Source organism: Thunnus albacares, chromosome 11, assembly GCF_914725855.1.
Source record: "Thunnus albacares chromosome 11, fThuAlb1.1, whole genome shotgun sequence".
NCBI classification, from domain to species: Eukaryota; Metazoa; Chordata; class Actinopteri; order Scombriformes; family Scombridae; genus Thunnus; species Thunnus albacares.
The window spans coordinates 21652957-21670450 of NC_058116.1; positions in this window are offsets into that span (position 1 = coordinate 21652957).

Consider the following 17494-nt stretch of genomic DNA (forward strand, 5'->3'; position numbering starts at 1 on the left):
GATGTGATAAAATGTTGCCTTTCTGGAGGCAGATAGAGGTTTTTCAGGCCTCAGGTGGGAGCAAGCCAGTATGAACTCTATTTGTTCAGACTGATTATTATATGTCAAGCAGCAAGAAACTCAGATATTTGCTTTGAGCTGTGGTGGCCACAGAGGAAAGCCCCAAGGCAACTGGCAGAAGGTGTCAGTATCAGAAGTGTCAACAAAGCTTCTGGGTTATCATCAATAACATCTGTATGACAGCATGGGCAGTGTGTGTTTCAGTTAGCTCCATGCCCTGCTGTCATTCACTGTTTGCTTTTGTCTTGTATCTAGATAACATTGTGTATTTTGGAGTGTTTATTGCCCTCCTTGAAATCTTTACTTGTTACAATTTGTCACCATCTTTGTTGCTAAGTGCTCTTTGCTGTAGTGTTTCTGCACTGTCCCCTAGATCCCCTGTCAATCAAATTTTGTGGGCAGTACCGGGATGTGGCTTGTGTTGGATTTTCTTTTGATGCAATTTTAGTTCCTGTTCTTTGTTTGTTCAGTCTTGGTTGCAATCAAACTTTCTTTACTGTTTATTTCAAACAAATTACAGGTGCAAAGCAGATCACTTCCTGTGAATCATTGGGGTTTTCCTGAAGTATTTCAAACAATTAACATAAATGCCTTGGTATAGAAACTAAGATAATAAACTTATTCATTTATAAAAAAGAAGCACAGTACTTAACTTAACAACAGAAGACATAACACAGTTTCAAAACAGTCAATAAATGTAGATACAATCTGATATACTTACATGATATTAGTAATCTATAGTGGAATGCATTGAACTAAGCACATTTACTCAACTACTGAACTTAAGTACGATTTTGAGGTACCTGAGTATTTACATTTTATGGTACTTCTACTTTACTACATGTCAGAGGAAATTATGGTTTATTTTTTACACTTCTACGTTTACTTGACAGCTTTAGTAACCAGTTATGTTTCACAATTAAGATTTTAAACATTTGATCGTCTCATAAAATAGGATGATTTAAAGTGATGCTTATGAAGTAATATGTCAATAATAATGATCCAGTAATGTCACACAAACTGGGGCTACTCTGTAAAATGTGTAGATTTACTTTTGATACTTTTGCTGATAATACTTCTGTGTTTTGACTTAGGTAACAGAACTTTTACTTGTTTTGGAGTATTTCCACAGTGTGGTATTGTCACTTATACTTCTTCCACCGCCGCATACCACATGTTATCAAACCAATCTGTCTGTGGTGCTTCATCACATAAAGGTCAAGAGAGGCAACGACTCTAACTGTGGTGAATACAGTTTTTTTTAACAGCTTGCTGGTGTTTAGGATCATCACATTGTGTAGATGGTGAAGAGTTCAGACAAGTAACCCAGACAACACCAGTTTTATTATGGATAAACAAGAGAATCTCAGGTATACAACTGGGGCACTGTTCCCTAACGTGAACCAATTCTAAAAATATGGTATTTTTGTATGTGGGTGTCCGAGAAGCAACAACTCAAAGATGGTCTGGTGGAAAAGCTGGCAGCTGGTACTTGCTTTACTCCCCCCCCCCCCCCCCCCCCCCCCCCCCACACTCTGTGAATCGACAATTCATTTCCAGCCCATTTGTACAAAAGGTGATTGTTAGCGGCAGGTCCAGCCCGTCCACTTACAGTTCTCTGAGTGAACCCTCCAGACAGCCATTGCTCAATCATGGTTCACCTCTCTGGCAGAGGGCACGGACAGCAGCTTTCACACTCACTTCAAATCAAATCAATGTCTGATCCATCATGGGCCTCTTGCCTTCGGGGCAGCTTTGGATCTGTAAGAACTACTCTCTGTGGTATCCAGTAGCTACTAAGGTCTTGGACTGATATGTGTGTGTGTGTGTGTATGTGTGCTTGTGTGCACAGAGTAATAGAATTAAAGAGGGTCCCTGTCCCCCTCAGGAGCTTTCCATCTGGTTTTATATGTTAAGTGACAAAATTAGAAGACTTTGATATATATATAAAAGCAGATGTTGAGACAGGATGCTGTTTTGAATATCCTGAGCATCTTAAGTGAACTGTGAAATAAATGTCCAGAGTGTGTTGTCAGAAGAAGTAACTTCTTAGTTGAACATTAGTGATAATGATGTACCATATAGTTAAATATGCCCCTCATGTGACTTTGAGTCTAATTTTGTTGTTTGTAGCTTCTCTTGTTGGAAAAACTATTTATGGAATTTAAGTTACACCCAACTCTGAAATATTTGGTCTGTGTCAACAAAAAAATAGTTCCTGTTTCCTCTCTTAACCACATTTCCATGCCCGCAATGGAGGATATTGTGAGATACTAGATCAGGTGACACTGAGGAAACTTTTTTTTTAAAATATTAATCTTTTTCCAACAAAATATCAAAGCATATAATCACATATCTGTTATATAAAGATGATATCTCAGGAACTATATCTTCCATGCATATATTAAAATTAATATAGCTGAAGAAACAAAACAAATGAATTTTTCTCTAGTGAAACAGAAAAAAGTAAAAAACCAATGAAGCTAAACACTCTCTGCTATAATATATTCATATAAACACAACAGAGTTATGTTTTCTGTTTAATCTTTTATCAATTTTAAGGATCTCTTTCAAAGTTTTACACACAAGTACCACAAACAACATGTGTTATTGTCAAAAATCAAAAATCCATGTTCAAAGATTTACAGGCTAAATGCAAGTCAGTTGGTCAGAAACACCTGCTTCATGGGGTTGTCTATAGCTGGAGCAAGGTATTTGGAGGAGGCAATATTTCCTTTCCCTATCATAAAAGAAGGGTGTTTACATTTCCTTGGCTAAAGGAAGCCCTGAATCATCTTAGCATTTCTGGGCCAGCTTTTATCATGACAACTCACTCGGGAAACATTAATCACAAAATGACTTGCACACATTTCAATCAGTAGGCTATTTGCTCAATGTCACATGGTTGATAGAGTATCCTTTGGTGACAGACCTTACTGTTTTTCCCTGTCTCACCTCATCTGACGTAAATTTAAGTACGTGTTCAGGCACACTCATATCAGTTTTTCTCACCCACTGTCTGGCATACTGAAAATAGAGAAAATATGTTTAATTTTCACTATGGGGTTAGTTATAACACTATTTTAAAAAGGTGTCACAACCATCCCCACCCCTGTCAGCCATTGTTTAACTACCTGTAACAGCATGGTGGTTTGAAATTAGCATAGATGAAATTCCTCACATTTTACCTGAGAGACTACTCTTTAATCTAATTAATTTACATAATTCCAACTTCCAACTTCCAACAATATCAGTGCTAATCAAAATATAGACTTGGTCCAAAAAATTACTTTCTTACCTGAAAATCAGCGTTTTGGCTGTAAAATCTGCATACTTCTTCACACAGCTATGCAATTTCACATGCAAAGTCAGGAAGGCAGTCATCATACATGAAATTGATCACATGATTCTTAGGTCATCCCTTCTTGGTGAAAGTGATGCTGTTATAACCATTCCTTTGTTACAACCATTTCTGGTCTCCCCCTATTTAGATACTTAGTTCTAAAGGAATAGTTAGACATTTTGGGAAATACACTTAGTAGCTTTCTTGCTGAGAGTTAGATGAGGCATGAGAGTGATATATCAATCAATCAATCAATCAATCAATTTTTATTTATATAGCGCCATATCACAACAAAAGTCATCTCAAGGCAATTTTCACATAGAGCAGGTCAAGACCGTACTCTTTAATTTACAGAGACCCAACAATTCCCCCATGAGCAAGCACTTGGTGACAGCGGTAAGGAAAAACTTCCCTTTAACGGGTAAAACTTCAAGCAGAACCCAGCTCTTGGTGGGCGGCCATCTGCTTTGACCGGTTGGGTTGAGAGAGAGAAAGAGAGAGGGAAAGGGGGAGGGGGGACAGAAGAACAACAGTCATAACAACAACAATAAGTATAAGTATCAATAGCCAGGGAAGGATGCCATCAGGACTGTGAAGGACCGCGAAGGCTCGGCCCAGAACCCAGGGTTTCCTGTGAGATGAGAAAGCACAAAAAACTCCGGGGAAGAAGCAAAGTTATTGACATGCATTGATGTTACATGAATGCATACAGATGGAGAGGAGGAGGAGGAGAGAGGAGCTCAGTGCATCATGGGAAGTCCCCCAGCAGTCTAGGCCTATAGCAGCATAACTAAGGGCTGATCCAAGGCGAGTCTGGTCGGCCCTAACTATAAGTTTTATCAAAAAGGAAAGTTTTAAGCCTACTCTTAAACATAGAGAAGGTGTCTGCACCCCGGACTGAATCTGGTAGATGGTTCCATAGAAGAGGAGCCTGATAGCTGAAGGCTCTGCCTCCCATTCTACTTTTAAAGACTGTAGGGACCACCAGTAAGCCTGCATACTGGGAGCGCAGTGTTCTAGTGGGATAATACGGTATTATGAGCTCTTCAAGATATGATGGTGCCTGACCATTAAGGGCTTTGTAAGTTAGGAGAAGGATTTTAAATTCTATTCTAGATTTTACAGGAAGCCAATGTAGTGAAGCTAAAATGGGAGAAATGTGATCTCTTTTTCTAGTTTTAGTCAGTACACGTGCAGCTGCATTCTGGACCAGCTGGAGAGTCTTTAGAGACTTGTTAGGGCAGCCTGATAATAAGGAATTGCAATAATCCAGCCTAGAAGTAACAAATGCGTGAACTAGTTTTTCTGCATCTTTTAGGGACAGGATGTGCCTGATTTTTGCGATATTACGTAAGTGAAAAAGGCAGTCCTTGAAATTTGATTTATGTGGGAGTTAAAGGACATATCCTGATCAAAGATAACTCCCAGATTCCTTACGGTGGTGCTGGAGGCCAGGGTAATGCCATCCAGAGTAGCTATATCATTAGATAATGTGTTTCTAAGGTGTTTAGGACCAAGCACAATAACTTCAGTTTTATCTGAATTTAGTAGTAGAAAATTGCAGGTCATCCAGGTCTTTATGTCCTTAAGGCATGCTTGGAGTTTGTTTAACTGATTGGTTTCATCTGGCTTCATTGATAAATATAATTGGGTGTCATCTGCATAACAATGAAAATTTATGGAGTGTTTCCTAATAATATTACCTAAAGGAAGCATATACAAGGTGAATAGAATTGGTCCAAGTACAGAACCTTGTGGAACTCCGTGTCTAACCCTTGCCTTCACGGAGGATTCATCATTAACATGTACAAACTGAAATCGGTCTGATAAATAGGACTTAAACCAGCTTAATGCAGTTCCTTTAATGCCAATTAAATGTTCCAGTCTCTGCAAAAGGATTTGATGGTCAATTGTGTCGAATGCGGCACTAAGATCTAACAGGACAAGTATAGAGACAAATCCTTTGTCCGATGCAGTTAGGAGGTCATTTGTGACTTTCACCAGTGCTGTCTCTGTGCTATGATGCGCTCTAAATCCTGATTGAAAATCCTCAAATAAACTATTGTTATGTAGAAAGTCACATAACTGATTACAGACTGCTTTCTCAAGGATCTTAGATAGAAATGGAAGGTTAGATATAGGTCTATAATTGGCTAAAACACCTGAATCAAGAGTAGGCTTCTTAAGAAGAGGTTTAATTACAGCTTCTTTAAAGGACTGTGGTACATAGCCTGTTACTAAAGACAGATTGATCATATCTAGTAAAGAAGTGCTCACTAAGGGTAAGGCTTCCTTAAGCAACCTAGTTGGGATGGGATCTAAGAGACAGGTTGATGGTTTAGCTGAACAAATCATTGAAGTTAGTTCAGGAAAGTCTACTGGAGAAAAACAGTCCAAATATATGTCAGGATTTACAGCTGTTTCTAAGGTGCCTGTGTTTGGGGAGAGAACGGTGCCTGTTGAGGGCAGGAGGTGGTTAATTTTGTCTCTAATAGTTAGAATTTTATCATTAAAGGAGCTCATAAAGTCATTACTACTGAGAGCTATAGGAATACATGGATCAAAATAGAGTGATACCACTCTCATATCTGTGCGCACGATATGAAGCTACAGCTGGGAGACAGTAAACATAACTTAGCTTAGCATAAAGACTTGAAACAGTGGGAGACAGCTAGCTTGCCAGGCCAATAGTTACAACACATACATTACTCTTTGGTTTTTGTATGGATCAAACAAACATGACGTAATGTGTTAATAAGTGAACTTTAGAGGTGTTGATAGACAGATTTTTTTACCCTTGTAGCTGTCTTTATGTTAAACTAGGCTAATGGCCTCATGTTTCCAGCTCCATAGTTAATGCACTGACATGAGAGTGGTATTAATCTTTTCATTTTACTCCCAGCAGAGAGCAAATGAGCGTATTTCCCAAAATGTTGAACTATTCCTTTGAGAATACAGTCCTGGTTGATTTGGTGATTAATTATTATTAACAGAGATATGGTGTGGGTTTCTTTGTTATGTCTGAGGTGTCTGAAAGGGATATTAACTGGTTTTATTCATGTTAACATGGAAACCTAATCTCACCTAATCATGTAAGCAGTTCAGCTTGAACAAAATCTTATTCCATGCATGTAACCACAGGCAGTGCTGGCATGAACTGTCAAGGTAAACATATAGCACAAGACATTCTCCTGCACCTGTAACCTGATCTCACTCACCTTTCTGTTGTTCAGACTTTTATTAGTCTTACTCACTTAACTTCGTCTGTAGTCTCTGACAGGGCTCCGGTAATGGTGACTCATGGAACGCCCACTGTATTTTCCCTTTTTCCCTTCCCGACATCAGGCACAGCTACTTTTTCTTAGATTCTCCTTTTCTCATCCCCCATGATTCATTAGATTTACCGTTTTTTGAATGCCCAGCGGCTGGCTGCCATCATAATAGGTTGAGAAAGATCGTTTTTTTCCATCATCAAGTTTCTAAATCATCTGCAGGGCTTTTCTATTTCTCCTACATAGATAATGATAGCGCACTGGCTTTGTAACACAGAGGCAGCAAGATGTCATAAATCAAGTTTTTAAAAGAGTCAATTTTACAATTTGTTATATAATGCATATCTCCAACAAGTGCTCCGATCCATCTCCAAGCTGTCTCTATTCTGTCCTTTAATAATGGGATCTGGCTTTATTCTAAGCTCTCAAAACATCCCTAACCCAAACTTGCACACAGCAAAGATGAGAATCGTTTGATCTATGTTTGTGAGTCTTTGCCATAGTGTCTGTATTGCTTTTCACTGGTGTTTTCCTTTTCATACAACCAAATAATCTTAGGCAAATGTCTGGACAAAGTCTTTTACAAATATATGCATGTGTAGCCAGCGGTTTGGCTGCATCTCCAAAGAATGTGAAGCATCAGCCCACTACTACATTTTGTTGGCACCATCTATGATATTTGGCCCAAACAAGCCCATTTTCCTCTGCCTTGATAATTAAATGATAGCTGCAGATACACCGCTTATCTCTTACTGATTCCTTTTTTTTAATATAAAACTCACACACATACAGTGTTGAGCATATAGACTGGAGGGCAGGGAGGGAGGGCTGCAGGGAGAGGGAAAAAGACATGAAGAGAAGAAGGACAGAGAGTAACAAAAACAAGTTGGTTATGTTGAACTGCTGGAGAAACAGGGTGAACTCTTTGTGAACCTGTTTGTCTTGCTGTTGTCTGCCTGCATGATCACACGTACTCACATAAAACCACTCCACTGTGCCCTCACTTCCCCTCGCTGATGACTGACAACCTTTCTGATAGATGCAACAGATGCACACAGTGAGATCAATAACCTCCCTCAACTCCACCCCCACTCTGACACAGATCATGAGACACTGTAGCAGCCGTCGTCTGCCTGAGTCGCACTTCCTTCATATAAGATAGCGTGAGAGGTCTGAAAAGATGAACTATTGACTGTTACAGAGAGGCTTGTTTTTGTTGCTGTGGTGGCGTCAGACTGTGACAAAACAGCTCTTTCTTGTCGGCACGATTACAAAGTTCTTACGCAATGAAGAGTTGCAAGTTTTAGCAAGGGTAAAGTTGACCTTTCTGATGTGTTGCCTAAAAAAACACAGGTGATTAAGTCATCAGCACTACAGTGGTTGAACCAGTGCTTCGGAAACAAACAGAGCAGCCTCCTCAGGTGAACCCTGGTTTGCTGCAACAGCTGTAATGTGACTGCAGAGGCTGTGGGTTGTTTGACAACAAGAGTCAAGGAGTGAATTTTTTAACAGCAGAAAAGTCTTGCTCATTTGTGGATTCCTCTGATCTGGTCATTGTGTTGCTGCTCCTGAAGGCAGATGGCCGCCCCTCCCTCAGTGATGGGGGAGGTGTGTGTGTGTGTCAGTATTTATGTTTCTTTGTGTGTCTGTATCTGTGTGTGTGTGTCCTTCAGTGGGTCTTGTCTGAGTGTATAGGGTTTCTTCATGTTTGAATGTGTGTATGTTTATGTGTCTGTCTCAGTTTATTTACATTGTGCATGTGTGGTTATCTCCATCCATGACAAGAAATTTGGTCAATTATTGAGACCTAAGATCTTACTTTCTTATTAAAAAAGTGAAAAACAAAATCAACTTCTTTGAGACATTTCTTGAATAAAGTTTCATTTTCATGATACTGATGCACTGATCTGCCATATTCTGTTATGATAATAATAATAACAAACTTTATTTATTCAGCACTTTAAAAAACAAATTCATCAAAGTGCTTTACAAGACAAAATAAAATGGTAGACAAACAATAATAAAAACAATTTGGCCTTAAAAGTTATCAATAATTTCTCAAAATAAATTCTAAAATTTACTGGAAGCCAATGAGTAGAGGGTAAAATACGAGTAATGTGTTCTGGTTGGTTTTGATGAGGAGTCTGCCTGCTTGATTTGGACAAGCTGTAATTTATGTAGACTCTATTGGTTCAGAGATGTGTAGAGAGAATTACAACAAGAGTAAATAAAAGCACGTATGACAGTCTCTAGATTTCTATTGGATGAAATTGGACTGATCTCGGAGAGTCTTCTGAGCTGCAACAAACAAGACTGCACAACTGTGTTAGCCTGCTTGTTCAAGCTGAGGTGGTTATCAAAGATGACATCAAGATTTTTTCAGTTTTGGGCTATATTTTGGGAAAGAGAGCCCTGATGTTTTGAAGTATAAGCAGTAACTGTGCCAGGGCCAATAATAATTACCTCAGTCTTAGCAATATTTAGCTGCTAGGCCATCCAGCATTTGAGGTTAAGGGTGCAGTTGTTGAGTGTATTAATTTGATAAAAATCATTGGGAGTAAAAAAAAGGGACAATTTAATGTCATCTGCATAGGAACGGAAGCCCACATTATGACTGCAGATGACATTCCCCAGGGGTAAGTTTTAGAGAGAGAACAAGAGTGGTCCAAGGACCCCGCAGTTCATCTTCACAGAGGATGACCATGACTTGCCAATGGTGACACTAAAAGATCTATTGTGTAAGTAAGAATAAAACTACTTTAAAACTGAACAAGAGATGCCAATCCAGTGTTGACGAACGTTTGAGACGTTCCACTATAAAATGATCAACAGTGTTGAATGCAACACTTAGATCTAACAGAACTAAAACTGAAGATTTTCCAGCATCGGTAGGAACCAGCAGATCATTCATCACTTTAAGGAGTGCAGTCTCTGCACTGTGGTTTGCCCTAAATCCTGACTGAAATGTTTCAAAGAGTCCGTCTCTGTTTAAAAAAGCAATCAACTGTTGAACAATTGCATTTGTAAAATAAGCAGGGACATAACCTTATGTTAATTATGGAGATGATATATGGACTGACAGATCCATGTACTTCTGATAAACCTGAGATTTCTGATAAATTTCTGAAACGAGGGAAATTGCACCAGGAAGATTTGGAATTATGTCACTCCTCTGACAGATTTTTCTTCTTGTTTTGAGAAAAATAACCCTTAAATGTTGAATATAAGAATAAATGATTGTTTGTAGTGCTCAGAGAAGGCGGGCAGACACAAGCCGCAAAAACGTTCATGGCAGCGTATCTCATTCTGAATGTGAATACCCTACAAGTGCCGAGCCTGGTGAGTAGGCTTTGTTGTTGCTGACAATACAGAGTTGACAGCACATCTGGCATCATAGCAGGGCCACAGTGTTTGTCTCCCCCACTCTCTGCACCATTAGCTGCTCACCAGGCAGGAAAAGACCAGCTACAGTGCTGTCCTACTGCCAGTCATTCACGATGCATCACTTAACACACTCAGCCTGCGTCCACGCCAATACAGATGAAAGTGTTGTATGTATCCATAATGACTGTTTTGCTGTCCACAAATAGCATTTTCAGTTTTCTTAGAGTTTGCCATCATCATTAAAATAACAAGACAGCAGGCTCCTCGACTGGCCACCTGAGGCAGCAGGTTTACCTCATTTCCACCATGCTGTTCTCCAAGTGTAGTTCTTGTTTAGTTCAGCTTTACATTTCCAGTAAAATCTCACTGAGATCAAGATCTCTTTTGCAAAAGAGACCTGACACGGATGACATATAGTTTAGTCACATAAAACAATCAACACACACACACACACACACACACACACACAGTAATTACAATAGTCATGACCACAAACAGTACGAAGAACAGAATGTGCCAGATGTGCTAGTCAGACATCTTCAAAAACAGATCACACGACTGTCTGATGAGATCACACCCATACCACAACACAGACTGCTTTTTTTTTTGTTTAACTTTCTAACTTCTTTTACCTTTTGTTTTCACAAGAGCATTTATGAAGAGTTGCTTTTGGGGGTTGAGATCTTTTGGATCCTCTGTCATTTTGGAGGATTAACAGTAGATAACAAAAACCAAATGGTTTTTATAAACACGAACACTTGGTTGACACGACAAAGTACACAATATACTAATGATAACTGCTGTTTTTGATGACAAACTGATCATTTCACCATTAACAAGACAAAGGATCTTTTAATGGCCGGTATTAGCAGGTAGGATGATTACAGCAAACAAAACCTCTTTCAATGTTTAAGACAGCCTTAAAAAATTGTGAACCCATCCTTTAAAGCACAGGTGAAAGGTCAGTGACTGAAGGTTTAGTTAATTCTAAGCTTCATCTGGTGATCCACAGGTAACATTTCATTATGATGCCCAAATACATTACAACTGACCAAATTGTATTTTGCTGCTCATCGCTCATTGTTCCACTTTTCCTTAACAATGTAATTAATATGACTTTCTTCCAAAGATTTTGAGGCAAATAGGATTACATTTTGGAACCTTTGGGTTAATTGAAGTCCCTAATCCAGAATTAGGACGATGTGTTTCTGTGTCAAATTGGTAAGAACCCTTCAAACAAACAAACAAAGCTGACCTCACAATGAAAGAGTGAAAGGAGAGCTGTGTGACCTCTTCCCTGACTCTGTGTTTGTTCAGGGAATTTCAAGTCATTAAAGCCCTAACAAGCACAGAGCCATGAAAGGCCTGATAGTAAGTAGTTAAAATGACCCACAACTAATGGCTGAAATGGAGTGACATTTGTACAATGACTTTGTTTGGTCCTGAGTCTTCTACAAAATCAGTACAACAAAGCTATTCCAAATCGTTACTTGGCTTAGAGCTGAAGTCTATCAGATGATTAGGATTCGGTGCACAGGCCTATTGAGTGCAGTTATTTGTAATTTCAAAGAGATGCACCAACATCTCATAGCAGTCACACTGAGAAAATACAAAGCAATTTGGAAAGGTGAAATGAACAACACTCAGCAGCTACAACACTATTTAAATTATTAAGGCATCCTGAGTTTGATATCACACATTATTACTGAAATAGCTGGGAAAATGCAATCATATCGGGTGTGAAACATCATGAAATATGTTTGTATGGTATCAACGGCTGTGCCTTTGCTACAATTTTACTCTCCTTGCACACAGATTTTATGGCATAAAACCCAACATTGCGCTGTCACTATACCCACTAAAGCAGTTGAATTTACTGCCTAGTAAATTTTGTTATATGCCTCTCTCCAGAAGCTTCCTGGTTTCAAAATTTGACATTAGCAGCATGAATAAGTGCTGGTGTGACCCCTGTCAGACTATTATATCTCTTATTGGTTAACTAAGACAGATCAGGGTCAGAGATGCTTGTTCGGACCACCAGTGATAAAATTATAGTCCTTAAAGGTTGCTGCCTCACTTTTCCTTCACAGGGTCACACACAAATGCACACACATCAACAAACAACATATGCCTTCACCAGCTGGGGAAACTATCTGTCATAAGTGGAGTGTTTTTGTTTACCATTATTCATCCATGTATTTCTCTCTTTCTATAAATAGAGCACCAACAGCCCTGAAGACGTAAAGCTGACAGACTGCTCTGGGTGGTATTTTATTGCTGAACATCATGTTGTAAAAGGGAATCCCGTCTGAGCCGTTAGTGACCTCCTTGCACTGACTTTCCACTGTGTCTGTTGCAATAGAGCCTGATTACAAATAGAAAGCCCTTGGAGCTTGTAGGTTTTCTCTCATAACACGCAGAATGAATAAATGGGCAGTTAAGGCCATGAAATCAAAATCCACCAGATGGTGCTCATCACTTCCTCATTTGACTCATTCTCAGTTTTCATATAATCTTTCATTAATTTCAGGGCAAGCATCCGTCTCACCTTGCAATCCCTCTTAAACTCCCCCTCCATGCCTTCATGCAAGCTTACACTTGGAGCGGAGATGACCGTGATTGTCAGTGTTCTTGTTTCTGGGTCTACATGTCTGCTTTAATGACTTATTGATGGAAGACTGCCTTTCATCTCAGAGGGGCTTTCTTGCCCACTCGAGTGTCCAGCCGTTCCCATGTCTAAGGTTTCGCTCCGGACTTTCTCCTTTTTGATCATCCCTCTGCCTTTTTCAATCTATTTCAAGTCAAGTAGACCAACATACCACCTCCCCTGCCACAGTCCCCTCTTTGAATTCTCCATGAGGATAAATGTGTTGAAAAGAAAGGAGTTAGAGGAGGGATGACAAGCTTGTGTTACCAGAGAGAGATTTACATGGGGCCATAAAAGCCAGGGTGAAAGGAGAGGAGGTATAGCCCATATTAAAAGGTCAGTGTGTGGGGACAGAGAGGTAAACTGACCCAATCTGGATGAAGGCGGGACAGCCCACAAGCACCACCTGCACACACTCCCATTCACGCCCTGCCCTCCGGTCAATGACTTTTTGGCTTTGGACAAAACACCACGACCTAACCATCCTCCCCTCCCAACTCACTGAGCTTTCTACTGTTTCCTTTGGAAGAATATCCGGGCCTCCATGTTATTTTATCATCGTCTTCAGCCCATAAATCACCAAGAGGAATGGTTGCTACCAGCTCTACCAGTACAGCTCAGCTTGTGCCTTGAAGCCACGTCAAGGCTGAGCAGTCCTCTGACACCCAGTATCCCCATTTGGGCCGGTGTGGATGGATCCCAGGGTACCATGCTGCCAGAAGAAACAAAAGAAACCTTGTAATATTGTGAGTTAGAGCCCACAGGCTGACTTGTGAGTAGAGAAAAAAAAGGCCGTTCAACTCTGAGATGTTTATGAGAGGCCTTGGGAGGGAAATCCATCATTGCGTAGAGAGCAATTTATGTCCAACACGAGATAGTGACTGACATCTCCCATCCTACAAAGAGACTTTCTTCGGTCTCATGCACTGAATTTGTCAGCCACTGCACACTCCATTGTTCATTTGGGCAGCACACAATTTCAGTTTGCTATTTTGCTCACAAGAAGCTGATTGCAGGTTGCTTAGTGAAATGATTTCAGTGTCAGGCGTTAAATGGGGATTGCGTGTGACACAGTCTGGTGAACAAACCACTTCCTCAAATGGTTAGAACATAGTGTACCCTGTGTAACACTGTTGTTGTTTTCAGTGAGGAAAGTTATTTCTGGGTTTGGGATGTTTTCATATATGAGAGAGTGGCACGCTAAGCTTATGCACAATACTTTAATATGATGCTATATAAAATAGATAACTGCTGTACCTTTATGCCTAATATGAATAATACCTAAGAAACTTTAAAGGTACAGTCAAAAATTCAAAGCACATTGCAAGCTGTTGAATCTCTAAAATAATTTACAGGCATTTTAATATAAATGAATAAATAAATATAAGTTGTTTTTGTGTACATCAGTAAAGATTAAGCCTGTAATGACTGACTTTTGCATTAGACCACCATCTGCTTTTAAAATGGACTCTGGGATATGTTCAATACTTGTTATTGTCAGTTGTTTGTTTGCCTTTTCTGGAGCAAGAATTAAATAGCAATCAGATCAAGTATTAATGAAACATGACTCCTGAAGACGCAGCACAGTTGGGTGCAAGGGCCATCTAGTGGAAAAATGTGTGTCATTACACAGATGGATTCTCACATAGATTACAGATTCACAGCCACTTATTTCACCTTATAAACACAGTTACAAGTGGCTGGCTGTCATTCATTATATCAGATTACCCCCTTTGTGGATCAGTGATTGTTTACTAAAAATCAACAGATTAAATATTCCACACTCAGATTGGTTGTTAGTTATTCCATTGTTGTCCATTGAGTCTAATAATTTCCATTAATATTTAAAGGGGATAATGGTTTTCAAGTATTTGTTGGAAATAAATGAGGGTTTAAGAGTTATGTGAAGTGATTGGTTTGGAAGGCTGCCATTGATTGCTATTCTACTGGGCAGAGATAACAGGAAAAAACACATGTGTGGGCCATATTTTCAGGATATTGGCCTGCTGGGTAACCTATCTGATAAAGAGTGTCAGCCATACTACCATATTTGAAAACTGTTGGTATGAGTGAGTGAGTGAGTGAGTGAGTGAGTGAGTGAGTGAGGGAGAGGAGGTTGTGTTCTTGGATCAATTTGATTACAGTACATGTCACACAAATTTGGGAAGGGGCAAGAGTGAGCAGCAGAGTGACAATTTAAAGTCCAACTGAAATTACATTGCATTTTTTGGCTTCTATAGTGTACATAGTATTTGCTCAGTAAATCACATTTCCTGTGTTTAGGACAAAAAAGAAACCAAAATGGAGAAATTAATTTTCTATATTTTTTTGGCTTCATGATGGCTCCCCCAGGTCTCCATCTATGTAGATGGAGACCTTGTTTTCATACAGCTAATTAAATCTTGCATAAAGAAATAACATGGCATTCTATCAAAGGCAGAGTAGATGATCACACTGAGCCAGACAGCAGCCTGCTACTCAACACAAGAGCCACAGACTCTGAACAACACATTAGCTTTCCCACTAACACACATCTTGTCCTGCACCTGTTGAACGAGCCACCAAACAAACAATCACCGGGGAAAAGTACACTGCTAATGTCACTTTGCATGCTAACTAGCTGCTTAGCTGAGGCACAGCATGTGAAGGCACATGTCAGTTTCTCCAGAAGAAATAGTCCCTATTCAAATTTCTGACTGTGTGCTCTGTGAATTATCATTAACCTACTTTCGACATGTGTGTTTTCAGTGCACCACAAATTATTTTTTAACCTCCATTGCTTTGAGGTGGAGGCAGATTTTGTAGAAAAGTGTCTTAAAATCTGGCATGGCTTGATAACAGTGGGAGAGAATTAAAAAAAAATAAATTTAGTTGATATAACATTTTAAAATAAAAGGTCATCAGAGTACAAGCAGGTTTTAATGAGTAATGATCCCTGGATGGATGCACTGAAATAGTATTTTTTTTCCCCTCTCAGTGTAAAGCTGAAATCTGCCACGTCCTGCACACTGTAGCTCTCTCCAGTTGTGACAGTTATTGAGGAAGTGGCTGTTTCTTTGAATCATCTATTGCAAGACTGAAAACATGTTGCTGGAAAAACAAAAAAAGCAAACAGTAAATGCTTGATTTCCAGTTAAGTACCACAGAAGTTGACAGCATGTCTCCTAGCAACCCTGGCTCTAAATTGTCACATTAACAAATTCATTTTCGGAGTGAAACGTGCAGATAACATTTTCTTTGAGCATATCACAAACAACATCGATTTTGGACAGGTTTGCCAAAGTACTCACTGGCAACGTTTATGAACAGTCAGTTTCAAATTCCTCATGGTGAGTAAGGTGCTGTACCATCGAAAGAGTGAAGGATTTATATGCCCATACACTGCCTTAATCTCCACACTGTACTGCACTATATAACATAACACTATGTTCTGCACTGGCACTGAATTTTGCCAATAAGAGACACATTTATTTTGCCCAGATTAACATTATTCTGAATATCAGTAGGCTAAGTAGATTTGGGAGGATATACATGTGTAGTTATGAGAAAGCATATAACTAGCATAGGAGTAAATTAAAATGACAGTGAGTAGGTTGACTGTGAGATTTAGCCTAAGCCTAAACACAGACTAAATGAAAGTGTCATAATGGACATTGTTCACTGCTCTCTGTCATTGTCTTCCTTGTATTCTCTGCTTTCTCTGATCCTACTGCTTGTTTGGGTTTTCGCATCAGTTCATGAACATGAAGCTTTCCCAGGCTTATTTGTGTGGGACGAACAAGAACTGAACAGCAGCTTGTCTTTTTGCCCCCGCCTACATAGTTTGATTGGCATGTCTGTTTGAAAAATGAAAATGCAAAGAATTTCATTTTGTATTGTATTTTGGCAGGTAGACAAACAGCCATGCAAAAGTAATCATGTAAATGGCGCTGAATAAGATTAGCAACACTCTTGTGAAACAAAAACATGATAATGAGATGTCAGTTGGCTATTTCAATTCTTATTCCCTTGTCATCATGGGATCATGCAATTATGATAATAAACTACAATCCTAAAGTGCGTTTTTTATTTTCATTTCAATTATGACAGGGTTTTATATAGAGGGCAGGAAAATTGGCATAGCATTGTCCGACACAGTAATCTATTCATTTTGTATTGTATCTATATTTTTATTTGTAACACATGAAAACAAAAGGTAAATGCTCATCTGCATTTTCAGTTTAGTTACATAATTATGTTTACACAGTGGACAGAAAAAGGAAACATAATAGGAAACAGCATTATCTGTTACTTACCCATTTAATTCCTGAACCTTCTGCTTCAAACTGAGCTCTGCAGACACATGCAAAAGTTGCCTGAGCAATGTTGTGCTGTGGGAGGAATTCCATCTTAAGACAAAACGGTTGTGTAGAAAAGTTTACCGCACATTATGATGAAGTATTACCCGGCTTCATCTGAAACATCAACAAACCCTAAGTGGCTACTGTAAGTGGGCCACTGATACACTCTGTAAAACAAACGTATTCTTGGGCCTGATTCATTGAGGCATTTTTCCTTGTTTCCACAAACAGTTTTGTGTTTATCAGCCACAATTGAGATAAAGTTCTCTCATTTTATTCAGTATCCAAGACAACTAAAGACCCTAAGTACATAATGACACTCACATCCTTGATTATTTACCTCCTTTATTCACAGAGGGGACAAGAGAATGGCTTGAATTAACTCATTAATCTCTGTATAGGCGGTTTGTCCATGAAAATGAGTTTACACAAATCAAGGTAAATGCAG